Source organism: Aquarana catesbeiana, linkage group LG03 (assembly GCF_042186555.1).
Source record: "Aquarana catesbeiana isolate 2022-GZ linkage group LG03, ASM4218655v1, whole genome shotgun sequence".
NCBI lineage: Eukaryota > Metazoa > Chordata > Amphibia > Anura > Ranidae > Aquarana > Aquarana catesbeiana.
Window position 1 is genome coordinate 713,236,443 of NC_133326.1, and position 14,839 is coordinate 713,251,281.

At 45.0% G+C, this 14,839-nt stretch overlaps 1 protein-coding gene across 1 annotated transcript in view; it reads right to left on the minus strand.

Moving 5' to 3' along the window:
• Positions 1–14,839, minus strand: part of LOC141134357 (uncharacterized) — a 45,366-nt gene that overhangs the window by 28,521 nt on the left and 2,006 nt on the right. The gene's annotated exons all lie outside the window — the stretch shown is intronic.

Genomic DNA, 14,839 nt, shown 5'->3' on the forward strand with positions numbered 1-14,839 from the left:
ATTCTAGCCCTGGACCTCCTCTATAGCTCAAACCTGGTAACCGTAAAAATTTTTTACAGCGTCGCCTATGGAAATTCAAAGGTACCATAGTTCGTCGCCATTCCATGAGTGCGTGCAATTATAAAGGGTGACATGTTTGGTATCTATTTACTCGGCGTAACATCATCTTTCACATTATACAAAAAAATTGGGGTAACTTTACTGTTTGGATTTTTTAAAATTCATGAAAATGTCACTTTTCCAAAAATTTGAGTTTAAAACACCGCTGCACAAATACCGTGTGATAAAAAATATTGCAACAATCGCCATTTTATTCTCTAGATTCTCTGCTAAAAAAATATATATAATGTTTGGGGGTTCTAAGTAATTTTCTAGCAAAAAATACGGATTTTAACTTGTAAACACCAAATTTCAAAAATAGGCTTAGTCATGAAAGGGTTAACTTGAAAGGGAAACCCCGTCTATACCGGATCCTTGCTGTGGAAAGTACTGAGATGATTTCTTTCATTTTTCTGCGTCTGTCAAGCGTTGCCTGCGAGATGTCTGGATAGATCTGCAGCTGAACTCCATCCAGAGTGATATTTCTGATGCCCCGTGCAGCACACATTATTTCTTCCTTGATTAGGAAATCCTTCATACATAGTACAATGTCCCTGGGGGGGTTTATCCGGTGGGGGGTTTGGCTCTTAGTACACGATGATTACGATCCAATATGAAGGATCTGGGGTCCTGCTCTGGCAACAGAAACTGGAATAATTTTGTAGAGTATGCGATTAAATCTGTAACAGATTCTGGGGCTCCTCTTATTCTAAGATTACTTCTTCTGTTTCTATTGTCTAAATCCTCCACCTGCGCTTGCAACTGTGTAAAAGCTGATGAAAGTGTTTCATGTTCTCTTGAGAGATCATTAACCACTTATGGACCACCTGCAGCAGTTTTACGTCAGCTGTTTGAAGGAGGATATCATTGTTATGGCAGCAGCTAGCTGCTATAACCCCAGTATCTCCTTCTTCAGCGGACGGTCCACTACAAGATAAAAGTGGTCTCTGCGGCGGTATCGACTCGTATCGGCGGCGGGAGAAGGGGCCCCCCCTCCCGCCACAATCTGGTGCCCTCCACCGCTTACGGCAACAGCAGAGGCGATCGCGTCCAGTCACTAGCTGGGTATGGAGACAAGTGATGGGAAGATGGCCCCCACCCGTCTCCATACAATTGCTGGGCGGAAGCAACATCAAAACATCACTTCCGCCCATAGCTCTTAAAGAGACATTTTTTTTTTTTAATTTTTTTAAACGACAATTTTTTTTATTGCATTTTAGTGTAAATATGAGATCTGAGGTCTTTTTGACCCCAGATCTCATATTTAAGAGGACCTGTCATGCTTTTTTCTACTACAAGGGGTGTTTACATTCCTTGTAATAGGAATAAATGTGACATTAGAAAAAAAAAACAGTAGAAATAAAAAAAAAGGTAAAATAAATAAGAAATTTTTTTTTTTTTAAACGTGCCCCGTCCCAACGAACTCACGTGCAAAAGCGAACGCATACGTGAGTAGCGCCCGCATATAAAAATGGTGTTCAAACCACACATGTGAGGTATCACCGTGATCGGTGGAGTGAGTGCAATAATTCTAGCTCTAGACCTCCTCTGTAACTTAAAACATGCAACCTGTAGAATTTTTTAAAGGTCACCTATGGAAATTTTTAAGGGTAAAATTTTTTCGCCATTCCACGAGTGGGCGCAATTTTGAAGCGTGACATGTTGGGTATCAATTTACTCAGCGTAACATTATCTTTCCCAATATAAAAAAAATTGGGCTAACTTTACTGTTGTCTTATCTTTTAATTCACAAAAGTGTATTTTTTCCAAAAAAAGTGTAAGACCGCTGCACAAATACGGTGTGACAGAAAGTATTACAACGACCGCCATTTTATTCTCTATGGTGTTAGAAAAAAAATGTATAATGTTTGGGGGTTCTAAGTAATTTTCTAGCAAAAAAAATGTTTTTAACTTGTAAACAACAAATCTCAGAAAGAGGGTCGGTCCTTAAGTGATTAAAAGCAATTGATAATTCATCGTGCTTATTTTCCAGCAGGTCAGTGCTTGTACCTATTACTGTGATTTCTTGGGATAACGTACATGTGGATTTTGCATCTCTGTCTGGAATTTTGTGAGCAGTTTAGTGTATAAAGATTCTAAACTGTTGTCCAAATCTGTTTTGGATAGGGGTATGTACCTATTGGCCATTTGCATTTTTAATACAACCGATGGGTGTGGATGGGATGCTGCCTTTCGCCAACCATGTCAGCAGTCTACCATTCTTCCCCCCCAAATTCAAAAACCTTTTGGGCCGAATATAATAGGGCTTTATCAATCTGGGCTACTCTATTGGTAGACAACTCCCATAATGCCTGTTGCCAGTCTACAGTAGTCACTCTCTCCTCCAGCTCCACCAGGGAACGGGCAGCCTCCTTCTTGATACGTGAGATTTTGGAAATGTATTCCCCCTAGCCCAGGATTTAAAGGAGTCCCATAGCACAGGTGGAGAGGCAGAGTCCTGGTTGTCTGTCCATTAGTTGCAAATAGAAGCAGTTAGTGGCTCCTGTAGGCATTTATCATTCACCCAAAATCTGGATAGCCTCCAAATGCGAGATTCAGGGGGGTGGACAGAGCAAGGGAGAGACATAGGGGGGCATGATCAGAGATATCCAGATCTATTCTAGACAGGGTCTTGTACGTGGCAGAGTGACAAGTGAATTATCTCAAATTCGGATGCATGTGTCTCCAAACATCCATGAGGGCAAAGGTGGCAGCCCACTGCCAGAGGTCAGGAGAGTCACGAGCCGAAGTATGCAAATCTATCCATAGCAGAGGAAGGGACCATACTGAAATCCCCCATAGGATAGACCGCATTAATATCAATCTGTATCACAATTTGCATAATAAGCTGTAGAACCTAGACTGAGGCTAGGGGTGGAACATAGATCCCCACCAACACCACAGATGAATGTTCAATCCTGCACCCTGCCTATCAACCCCAAGAACAGTCTCAGCCCCTCTGGCACAACGGTATAATGATATTAGTATGGGACCCAGCAGTGGAGAGAAACACAGCAAGTATACACTATACAGTATATTTACTGTAACCTTGGAACCTGTCACTGCACCAGCTGCAATAAAGATAAATACTCACACAGGATATCAATTAACCATTTGAAACATTTACTGGGATGAAAGTTCAACACAGTGAACAGTGTGATAACTCAGAGACAGTAAATGGCAATATAACAGTCAATGTGAATGTGAAACTATAGATTCAAGGATCACCATGGGGATCATATACAAACAGGTGCACAGTCGGACAGGCACTCAATACTAATCAACAGCTTTATTAAGCACCTTCCCGCAGAAACCCCAGAGCACACACACACACCAACTCCACAGCACAATGCTATATATTTATCCTGTACTCAAGGGCTCCCCCTAGGTGATAATGCAATGTTCCAAATGCAAAGTAAACGGTGATAAAAGTTCCTTGTCTTCAGAATCTTCAGCTAGCTTATGGTATTAGACTGCAGTATTTGTAAATCCAACCGGGAAACAAGTAGAGAACAAACTGTAGGATAAGGATGTGCTGGTAATTGTGTACTTGCAAATATAAGGCACTTATAACACTTCCCCCTTAGCAGTGAGTGTAATTCCGCATGGACTTTATATCACAGAGAAACAAATGTTAAAGTTCTACCGCATGCAGCCTGTGGGTAAGTGAGATCACTTCTGTGGGACTACAAGTCTCACCGCAGTTTGCAACTAACTCGCACAGTAACAGTGCACTCTACTGATCTGGGCAAGTGCCCGCTCACCACAGAAGGCCCAAGTACTGTAAGACTCCTTCCACACTTCTTTCCTGATATCTCAGTCTGATCCGAAGTTGGCGCCATCACACCGCACCGCTCCTTTTGAGGACTGATGACTATGTCGGAGCTGGACTCCGACATAGTCATCCCTTCCTTCTCTGGGCTGGCCGCTCAGCTGTCGGCTAATTGCCAGCTCCCACCTCTCCACAGTGACTCAGCTGTTGATGATCTGCTCGTCAGTCCTGCCTACTTAAAGCCCTCCAGCTCACTTCTTCTATGCCTGCGCCTTTGGTCACATCTCAGAGACTTTCTCCTGCGTTCCTGTTGAAAACTTGTATATGGTTATTCCTGCGCTATCATATGTATTGCAATGGAGCTAATGAAAAAGCTGCCTACACCGGATAGGGTACACCCTGCCCCTAATCATCCAATAAAACAAAAAATAAAGTGTGGTGCTGCGCTAATCCAACAGGGAAATATTGCAAAGTAAAATAAAGTGACAGTGCTATTGATAAACACACTAATCAAAAACACAAGATGATGCAAGTGAAATAAAGTGACAGTGCTAATAATATCACATAGCAATAAGTGACTGTAACATAACAAACATAACACACATGTGACCAAAGCATGTGAAATGTGTATGGGTACAACTTACAGACCCAATCGGTGAAAATAATGTAAAAAAATATATATAAAATTATAGCTTAAATAAGGTGCAAATGTACAATCTAAATGTCATACTGTGCATGCCATACACACAGCAAGCAAACACTACACAAAGTGACTCGTGCAACAGAACCAAAATCCTTGTGACTAAAAGTACAAAAATGTCCAAATAAAGTGAACATATAACAGTCCTCTTTAAAAAATGGGGTGGCTGGAACCAATCTATAGTGATACTTCCTCTTTGTGCAACAAACCACACACTTATAAGTAGTGGCCCCTTACCTTCAGGTAATGGGGTAACAGCATAAGACCAGTATTAGCAGTAAGCCTTTTATCCTTATGCAGGAACTTGGTCCTTCCAGATAGCGGGGTATCAGCGTACGACTAGTATTAGGGAGTAGCAACCTTTTATCTTATAAACGACATGCTCATGCAGAAGCTCAGTCCCTCCATGGATATAAGGGGGGTAACCAATGAAAGAAAAGGAAGGTCCCAAATAGTGTATTATTGTCGGCTGAGAACTTGTTTTTATTAATATAATAAAGTACTCACATAACAGTAAATAAACAGGTGCCTTATCTCTGACGAGCGGCAAGCTCATAATCTCCAGCTAGTCCCGGGACAGGCACTCTATGCTAGCTGGAGATTACGAGCGGAACGCCAAGGACCATTTAACAGCGGAATTCAGGCCCCGGACATTCTAGGAAATCGCAATGAATTGAGACATCGGGAGTGTGGAGAGATACATTGGAGATAAACACCTGCTCACAGGGGCAGCAGCCCAGCTCCTGAGTTATATAAGACAATTATATAGCACACATTACATAGTATTGCTTACCCAAAGCACAGTAGCATTCTAATGTCAAGATCATACATACAGAGAAAAAAATGAAGCACTTTGAAAAACAAAAAAAAAAACCCCATAACAAAACATCCCAAACCTCCCCCTCCCCGCATGTACCCTTAAACATGTTACACCTAGTGATAGGAGGCGTGGACCAGTGGGTGTAATCTCGTAGTGTCTCGTAGTGGAGTCTGTCAGCTTGGAGGAAATGGAATCTCCACTGTAGAAGGATTACAACAGTAATAGAATAAAATCGAGAGCTTCTCCTGCATGAGAAGGAAAATAAAAACGAAAAGAAAATGGGCAAGAAAAAAATTGAAAAAACGTGTAATCTGTTGATGGGAAAGGATGATCCAGGACATTAAATCAGAGTTGCACCCAAAAGTGGAACTTCCACTCATTTGTCTCCTCTCCCCCTCCGGTGCCACACTTCGCACCTTTTGGGGGGGGGGGGACAGGATACCTGTCTTTGACAGGTATCCTGTTCCCACTTCCAGGAGTCTGGGCCGTGGCCCGTGACATCACCGTGGGGCTCCCTCATCCTCCCTCCTTCTCTCCGTGTCACCGGGCCAGTAAAAGAGAGGAGCGGGGCCTCGCACATGCGCAGTAGGGTTCCCGGCGTGAGGCCGTAAGGCTACACTGCTGGGTACCCTTACCTGCAATGGTGGCGGCAGCACCCGACAGCTGATGAAAACACCAGCTGCGGTGCCGACATCGCTGGACTCCAGGACAGGTAAGTGTCCTATTGTTAAAAGCCAGCAGCTGCATAGTTGCCAACATTGCAAAAAAAAATATGTCGGACACTTTTTTGGCTGTAGGCGGAGCCGTACAATAATTAGGGGGCAGGGCATTGGTTTGTAGGCGCGGCTCAGGGAAAAAATTACAAGTGAGTCGCGCGAAGCGCGGTGAAAAATAGGCGTGGCGTACGTGAAAGTGGGCGTGGCTTAAACGGGCGTGGCTCAAGAGGGTGTGGTTAGAGTCTGAGATGAATGAGGGATGGAGAGGGAAAGGGGGAGAAGGAAAGGGGGAGAAGGGAATGACGGGACAGCAGCCCCAGGTCCTACACAATAGAAATATGTGTATTCTAGAAAGTTTAACAATCAGCAGGTAAAGATACTCCAAACGCCTGGTGTTAACGCTTCAATCATCAGGTACCATGGTTGTTATGGTGTCAGGATGATTGAAGCGCATTATTTCTATTATTACATTGTAATATAAAATTAAATCATTCAACTCACCATAATGCCGAATCAGTGGGATCCCTGATCGTGTCACTAGCCACGTCACCTACCACCAGCAGAGTCTGTCCTTGCATCAGGTGCCCCCAGCAGAGTCTGTCCTTGCATCAGGTGCCCCCGGCAGAGTCTGTCCTTGCATCAGGTGCCCCCGGCAGAGTCTGTCCTTGCATCAGATGCCCCCAGCAGAGTCTGTCCTTGCATCAGGTGCCCCCGGTAGAGTCTGTCCTTGCATCAGGTGCCCCCAGCAGAGTCTGTCCTTGCATCAGGTGCCCCCGGCAGAGTCTGTCATTGCATCAGGTGCCCCCGGCAGAGTCTGTCCTTGCATCAGGTGCCCCCGGCAGAGTCTGTATAGACCCCCTCAGTGCAGACCCCCTCCATCAGTGCAGACCCCCTCCATCAGTGCAGATCCCCTCCATCAGTGCAGACCCCCCTCTATTAGTGCAGACCCCCCTCAGTGCAGCCCCCCTTCTATTTGTGCAGACCCCCCCTTAGTGCACCCCCCTCTATTAGTGCAGCCCCCCTCTATTAGTGCAGACCCCCCTCAGTGCAGCCCCCCCTCAATTAGTGCAGCCCCCCTCAATTAGTGCAGCCTCCCCCCCTCAGTGCAGCCCCCCTCTATTAGTGCAGACCCCCCTTAATGGAACCCCCCGCTCAGTGCAGAAGCGGCCGGTGTTCTTGCCCTCGGCAAGTAAGGACCCCTGTACTGCGCAGGCGCAGCGCTTGCGCAGTACGGGGCTGGGGAACTTTCGGCAAGACACGGCGACGGCGGCGCCATTGATTTCTGCTTCAGTGGAGAGGGGAGGGGCCGCGCAGCTAAAGAAGCCGCTTCATTGGCTGCACGGATTGAGCCCCCTTCCTCTCTCCACTTACTCACTGTCACTAGGGGGAAGATTGAGCGGCGGCGCCGGCCGCCATTTTCCTGGAGCCAGCTGCTCCAAAAACAAAAAAAAAACATTCCCGATTTTCCTTATGGAAAATCCCGATTCGGGACAGCCTCCAATCGGGACGAGGGTCCCAAAATTGGGATTGTCCCAGGAAAATCTGGACTGTTGGCAACTATGCAGCTGCAGTATGTGTGGCTGCTGGCTTTTAATTTTTTTTTTTTTTTGGGCGGAACACCACTTTAAGGTAACTGCTGAGGAACAGGACGTGTTGACGTGCAGCCAAGGTAAGTGTCCCAGCAGAACAGTGATTGTGAGAAAAGAGTACCCTGGGATCTTGTAAACAAAAGGACCCTGTAATTCCCTTAACAGAGCTTGTCAAGCTGCAACCATAGGTTTTGAATGTACAGAAAATTCCTCATCCCTTTTCCATTGTTAAAGGAGACATCAGCATATTTTCCCATAGGAGGTTGCCAATGGCAACAGGTGACAATACAGCATATGGAATACAGCAGGATCTTCCACAGTTCAGGGATAGATACAAGGTTAACCTGAAAAACACCTGGGTTTACCAGGGGCACAGTTCTTCAGTGTGTTACTTGAGAGGAACACAGTAGGAACAACAGGTGCAAAATAACAACTTGGTGGTGCACATAGGCAACAGTTTTAGCCGGTAACAACCCTGCACAGAAAATCAACAGTCAAGAGCAGTCACCTGACCCAAAAAGGACTCAAAGCTTACAGACTCCTGCAGGGCGTTGGGAAAAGGATGTAGAGCTCACCTCTCCACGGTGCAGTGGCCAAGATTCCAGCCAGGAGGATGCATCTCTGGGTGATGTAAAGAACCTGGTAGTTTCGCCATCTTGGACCCGCAGCCAGGCCAGAAAGAGGACACTGTAGCCAATACCCCGGGTACACATGGCAGCTTTAACCTGATCAAAGGATCGCCTCAGCTTCTATCTCTCCACCGAATAATCTGGGAAGATTAAAAGTTTAGTGTTCTGGTAGTCAAGATCCCTCTGTACCCTGGCAGCTCGGAGCACCTCATCCCTGTCTATAAAGTTGGGGAGTTTCAGGATTAGGGTGCATGGCCGTGTCCCCAGGGGCTCAGGTTTGGGGGAATACGGTGGGCTCTCTCCAAAGCATAGAAGGGTGAGAACTGGGCCACAGGCAGGAGGGTACGCAGCAGCTTCTCCATGAACTCTGTCGGGTGGGGACACTCCACCCCTTCTGCAAGACCCACTGTATTCCAGGGCACGGATCTTGGTTTGCAGGGAGCGGAGATCATTGGAATGGTCTTCAACAGTGTCCTGCATATGCCCCAGCCTTTGCTCAGCAGAGGACAGCCTGGATCTCACTTTGTCCATGTCCTGCCTGAATAGTCCCACATCCAGCTGCACAGCATACACTTTGGATGTTAGAGTAGTGGTAGAAGCCTGACAGGTGGCTATGGCTGCCAGGACTTCAGCCAGGCCCGGCTGTGTAGAAGAGGTTTGTCCCCCCTGCTCAGTCTAGGATTTCATGCTGGCAAAGGAGCATGCAGATGCCTCCACACGGTCCCCGCAGGCCGGGAACGATTCCTTCGGTATAGGGGAAAATGGAGCCTCTTTCCCCATATTTTAGTTGCCCCAGAGGATCAGCATCACATGAGGGTGTCAGCAAGCTATCAGCGGGCGATATTGGAGCCGGATGTCAGGAGATTGGCCCTGTTTAACAGCAGAGCTCCAGCACAGACATCCACTCAATGTGCCATCTTGGCCACGTCCCCATGGTTGTTGTTTTTGTAGTTATTATATTTTTTTGTCTTCGAATGGCTGAGATTGTTATCTGTTGTATTGTAACCAAAGATATGTGGGTTCAGTGCACTGTGTTGTTGTTTTAACTCTTGGCCAATGAGGTGCCGACTGGCCCAACTAGTTTTCCTTTCCTGTCGATGTGGGGGTGGTGCCTGGACTGGTTTTTACTCCAGTGAGTGTGTGGTCCCTTATGCAAGACACTGCGGACACCTTGCAGTCTATCTGCCATCCACTAGGTGTCACTGGGTTGACATCATGTGACGACAATATCCTGTATTGCCCAGGGTGCCCAATGGATTGGACTCTCTACCATGGCAACCCTCGTGGGACACTACTCATGTGCTGTTTTCGGTGCATGTGCAGTACGGGATCGGGCCCGGTGATGTCACTGGCGGCTGGGCAAGAGCCAGGGCTATATATAGGGGGATGGGCTCCCCTAAAATTATCACAGACCCTCTGGCAGTGATATGTGATCTTTTGGACCTGTTGGTAAGATTAGAAACTTTGTAATTTTGTTTTAAGGGACTTACCTGAATCGGTCGATCAGCTGAATTCACTTATATGTATCTTACCATGGTTGTCCTGTTTGTCAATTATAGTTTTCCCTCAACTTACCCTTATCTCTCAGTCTGTGAAACTATCAGCACATAAATTATACCCTTACATGTTTTAATGGAATTACACTTATTCGCTCCACGGATGGCTGGAACATTATATGCTTAGGATTATGACATCATTACAAGTGCTATATACATCTAACCTCAGGGCTGCTGTCATTGTGTGCTGATTCAGGCTGATTTCTGAGGTGAGCTATGAAGTCCATCTATAGAGCCCGAGATGCCCACAATTTTCGATAAGGGTTAATGATTACCAGTGTTGGATGAACCTTTCAGGCTGAACATGAGTTCAGGCCAAATATTGGGAACACCTGAATTTGCAGGGTGTTCGGTGGGTGTTTGCACAGTGCATTCTGGGGCCTGATTGGGCAAAGCTTTGCCCAATCAGGGTGCAGTAAAAGCTGGTTGTAAAGGAGCAGGGCCTGGTAGCCGGCCGCGGCGTCCTTAACATTTGATGAGTCATCAGCTGTCAATGAGCTTCCCCGCTGACAGCTGAATAAAAAAAAAAATTGCAGGTAAAAAAATCGTAAAAAACCCCCCAAAGGGCCTGGTATGGAGTGGGGGGGGACCCCATGCCATTTTTTTCTTTTTTTTCCCGGCAATTGCAACCGCGAGTCAATTTAAATGGGATTTGACTCTTTTTTGTTTTCTTTAGAAATGTCATTTTTGCTGCAGCCGGTTCTATACATGCTACAGATGCTCCACTTTAGAGGCAGACTAAGGGACCCCCCCCCCCCCCGGAATATATATTTAAAGAAATTTTTCATTTTTTATGTTGCACTTTAAAAATATTTTTGCATAGATACATATCCCCCAGGGCAGTACCCGGCCCCCATATCCCTTTTATGGCCAATTACTAGCATATAAGCCTTTCAAATGGGGACTTTTGATTTTTTTTCCTGGTCGGCTCCCATAGACTTCAATGGGGTTTCACCGTTTGGGTTAGAACTTTTCCCCTGTTCAGGAATTCTGCTGCGAACTGAACCCAGGAGTGTTTGGCCCATCTCTAGTGATTTCTCTCTATTTATCTGTATAGGTTTGGTTTTGACCAGCTGGTACTTTTGAAGGATTACTATTTCTTTGATCACGCACTGCCAGTGTGCAATATTATAGGATCCTTACATCTCCTTGGTGTGTATATAGAGTACTCTGTACACTATGTACAACATCTGGTTGGCTACCCTTACAATGCTATAATATTAAGAAATATGTATATCAAACAGAGCTTATCAGCCCTCACCTTACCTGGCTTCCACACTGACAGGGAGACCACCATATGTGGCGTTCCCTTCCTGGATGGGTCTGTGTGAATTTTCGGGTGAGTGTTGCCCCCCCTCCTCCCCTTCTCCTGTTTCATTGGAGTTTCTTGCACAGTGCATGTGGTGATGCATTGCATATAGTGAATTTATTATGTGTGTGTATCTTGTGTGGACATGTGTATGTGTATTTTATCATACGTGTATACATGGGCACATACTGTATGTCTATACATGTTTTCTTGGTGTGCTATGATTTATGTCTTGTGCTCTGCAGATTATTACTCCTTCTAAAACTCCTGAGGAAGTGGTAACCCAGCGAAACATGTCGGCAGGAAGGCTGGACTAACATCTATTATAGGTTCCTTACATTTGTGGGGAACTATATGAAGACATCCAGTCTTTGAAGAGGTTTGGTTCCCTTTACTTGTTTTAATATTATTACATTTTGTCGCTGGTGTGTGATGTATTTATTCATGATTTTGTATAACTTTTGTAATAAACATAATGATTTTACACTGTATTTAATGTAGTGAGTTCAATGGTACCATGAAAGTCCTTAGTCCCTCAAAACATTTCTATTTCTAACCTTCAACTTATATCAGAAGTGACCCCCAGACTCTGGTGAGTAGAAAAATGGCCGATTACAGCTATTCATTCAAAAAGTGAACCCCCCAATCCCCCAACCCCCACAGCTAGCAACATTCCTTTTTTCTATTGGCTGCAGTTAGTGTCCTCCCCTCTCTGCAGATCTCTGACATCTCTTCTGATCCTCCATGGGCTTTCATCACCCCGTTTTCTCTGATTCCACCCCCCCCCATGTCCACTGATTCCCCTCCCCCCATGTGCTTCAAGGGACATGTATATGTGCAGCTGCAGGGCGAGGAATGTCTCCTCAGCTTATGATTGGCTGTCTGTGGTGTACCAACACACATGAGAATCGATCACACTAGCAGTTGGGGGGCGGTATAACCCCCTGGTTGAGCCCAAAACTGCTCCTCCTTTAGCTGCAGAGTCAGCAGTCAGGGGTGTACACATGTTGTGGCCATGAAGCAAAGCAGGTACCCCTTTATTGCATTCGGCAGATACCACCACCCACCAAACATGACCCATTCATAGATTTCATAGGATCTGGTTTCCATCACATGATTCTGATTGCAGCTTCCAGGTTGGTCGTGCCCAGAGGAACCCTTCCCTCCGGACTCTACAGTAGATAGGGACACTCTACAACCACCCCATATCCATGTGTAATGCACACAGGTGCAGGGTGGTGGCGTTGCTTTAAGGGGTTAAAACGGGTGGTGAGGAGGTGAGATATTGTCAAACACCTCTGAAAAGTGATCTGAGTATGGACCACTTTTTCGAAGGAGTGTCAGTCCCTGCCCCTAGTGTGAATGAGCCCTAAAGCTGGCCATACATGGATGGAAATTCAGCCGGTTCAGCGGGGATCGGCTCAATGTCAATCAGTGTGCGGCCGTCTCTGCTCAGCAGAAGTCAATCGTTGGAATGATTTCTATAAAAGGGGCGTGTTGTAAAATTTTTCTCAATCCCAACTGGCTGCCGCCATTGGTCAGTGTAAGTCGCCTATTTACAGTTCTGTGTTCCTTCAATTCTCACTGGTTTACAAAAAAAACACAATTTAAAATTTACAAATATTTGTTATTTATTAGCTCAATACAGGTTCATGTTCTAGAATTAGAGAGAATTTTGTATTTGTATCCGCTAATAATGATTTTCCTATATTTTCAGCAAAAATATTATTTTGATAAACATTTGCGCAATTATCATGTGACTTAAATCTAAAAATCTAATAAACAAAAAACCTAAAAATCAGTATAAGTGATACAATATTAAATCAGTAGTTATAAAAGTGATCCCATAGAATTCTATTGGTGATCCATTCTATGGGGACACATTATATTAGGATCCATTATAAAAGTGATATAATATATGATATAATAATGTAGATACACTTATCAATCATACATGATGACAGCGATATATGATGAAAAAGAATCACACAATCTTCAAACTTATTATATTCTTATTTCTACTACATATTGTAATCTTATATGATAGATAGATAGATAGATAGATAGATAGATAGATAGATAGATAGATAGATAGATAGATAGATAGATAGATAGATAGATAGATAGATAGATAGATAGATCAGCTCAGAGCCCCCACCATCTCCCCCACAATACAGATGACTTCTCCTTCCTGGTGGTTGCTCCAGGGGGATCGGTTTCAGTGACTGTCCAACCACTCCTCTGATCACCCTTCTCCTGTCTACAATCCCCATTCCATTCAGCTCTGATCCCCCTGTGCCCCTCAGCTCTTCCAGCTTCCTTTCCTCTCCCTCCCGCTGGCTGTCAGCTGCTTTGAGCACAGAGGAGGACCAGTAAATGTGTCAAATTTATCAGCCCCTTCCTTTCCTGAATGAACACAGTGAGAGATTTATACGGATCACTTCTGTGTTCATCCATAATTGAAGTGTGTTTACTATGCTTCAGTTTGTGAATGAACAGAAAGCCTCTGTACAGAGCACCTCCTGTTCATTCATTCTCTGCAGAGAAAGGATTGGGGATCCCTGCCCTCAATCTCCTCCTCTGTCATCAGGAGTCTGTTTAGACCCCTGATATTTCACCCCCCCCCCTCTCCCCCTTACAGGGCTGTTAAAAATGTAAAAAAGAAAAAAAATTCAATTGTAAAAAAAATGTAATTAAGGGTACTCTGGCCGCATAAATGAGTAATTTCTTCATGCAGCTGAAGCCGTGTTCAGAGCCATACACCTGACCCCACACACCCATCCAGGTTGGGGGGTCCCTGTCAGGTAATGTACGGGGCCCCATGATTTCTAACAGCAGCCCTGATTGTGTTCTCCGGTCTCACCCTCTTTGGCTTCCCGTATACTCTACATATTACCAGCCTAATGTATGCCGTGTCTCTGTAAGGTATTGTCCTCTCTGGTGGGGAAGATGAGGGTGAGACCGGAGAACATGCTGCACAGCAATATACATCTCAGTGCTGATAACAGTGACACCAACACAATTATATTACTGATACATTCTATTAAAGTCTATGCCAAGCTAAGAAATGTTTTTTATAATTTTGGATGGAGTGAGGGAGGATTAGAACCCCTGTTGTGTTTTTACTGCTATCTGGGGATTCCCCTCACTTCCTGTCCTGCTGACAACATTGTACCGGGCAGGAAGTGAGAGGAAATCAGCAAAGGGGACCCAGACATACATTTTTATTAGAATAGGGGAAGGCTAGAGCCCCAGTCAGATTTTATTATAATTGTGGAGAGCTCTCCTCACTTCCTGCTTGGTAAAATCTTGTCACCGGGACAGGAAGTGAGGAGAAATCTCTTTAACGGAGATCTGGATAGCAGTAAAATCCTGACAGGGGTTCTAACTCTTCCCCACTCCATCGAAAACTAAGAAAAGAAAACATTATGGGTGGACATACACTTTAATGATACATCACATTTTATTGTCTGAGCAGTAAATCTCTAGATCCCTTCTTCATATATTTCCTCTGAGATTGTTACATTTCTTTTCATCTCTATTTAGTATAGATTGTATGGAATAGGAGGAGGAAAAAGAGGAGAGGTGACCCCATCCTATCCAATCACAGCGACTGCACTGCACCCCGCACAGAGTGACTGCATGTGGG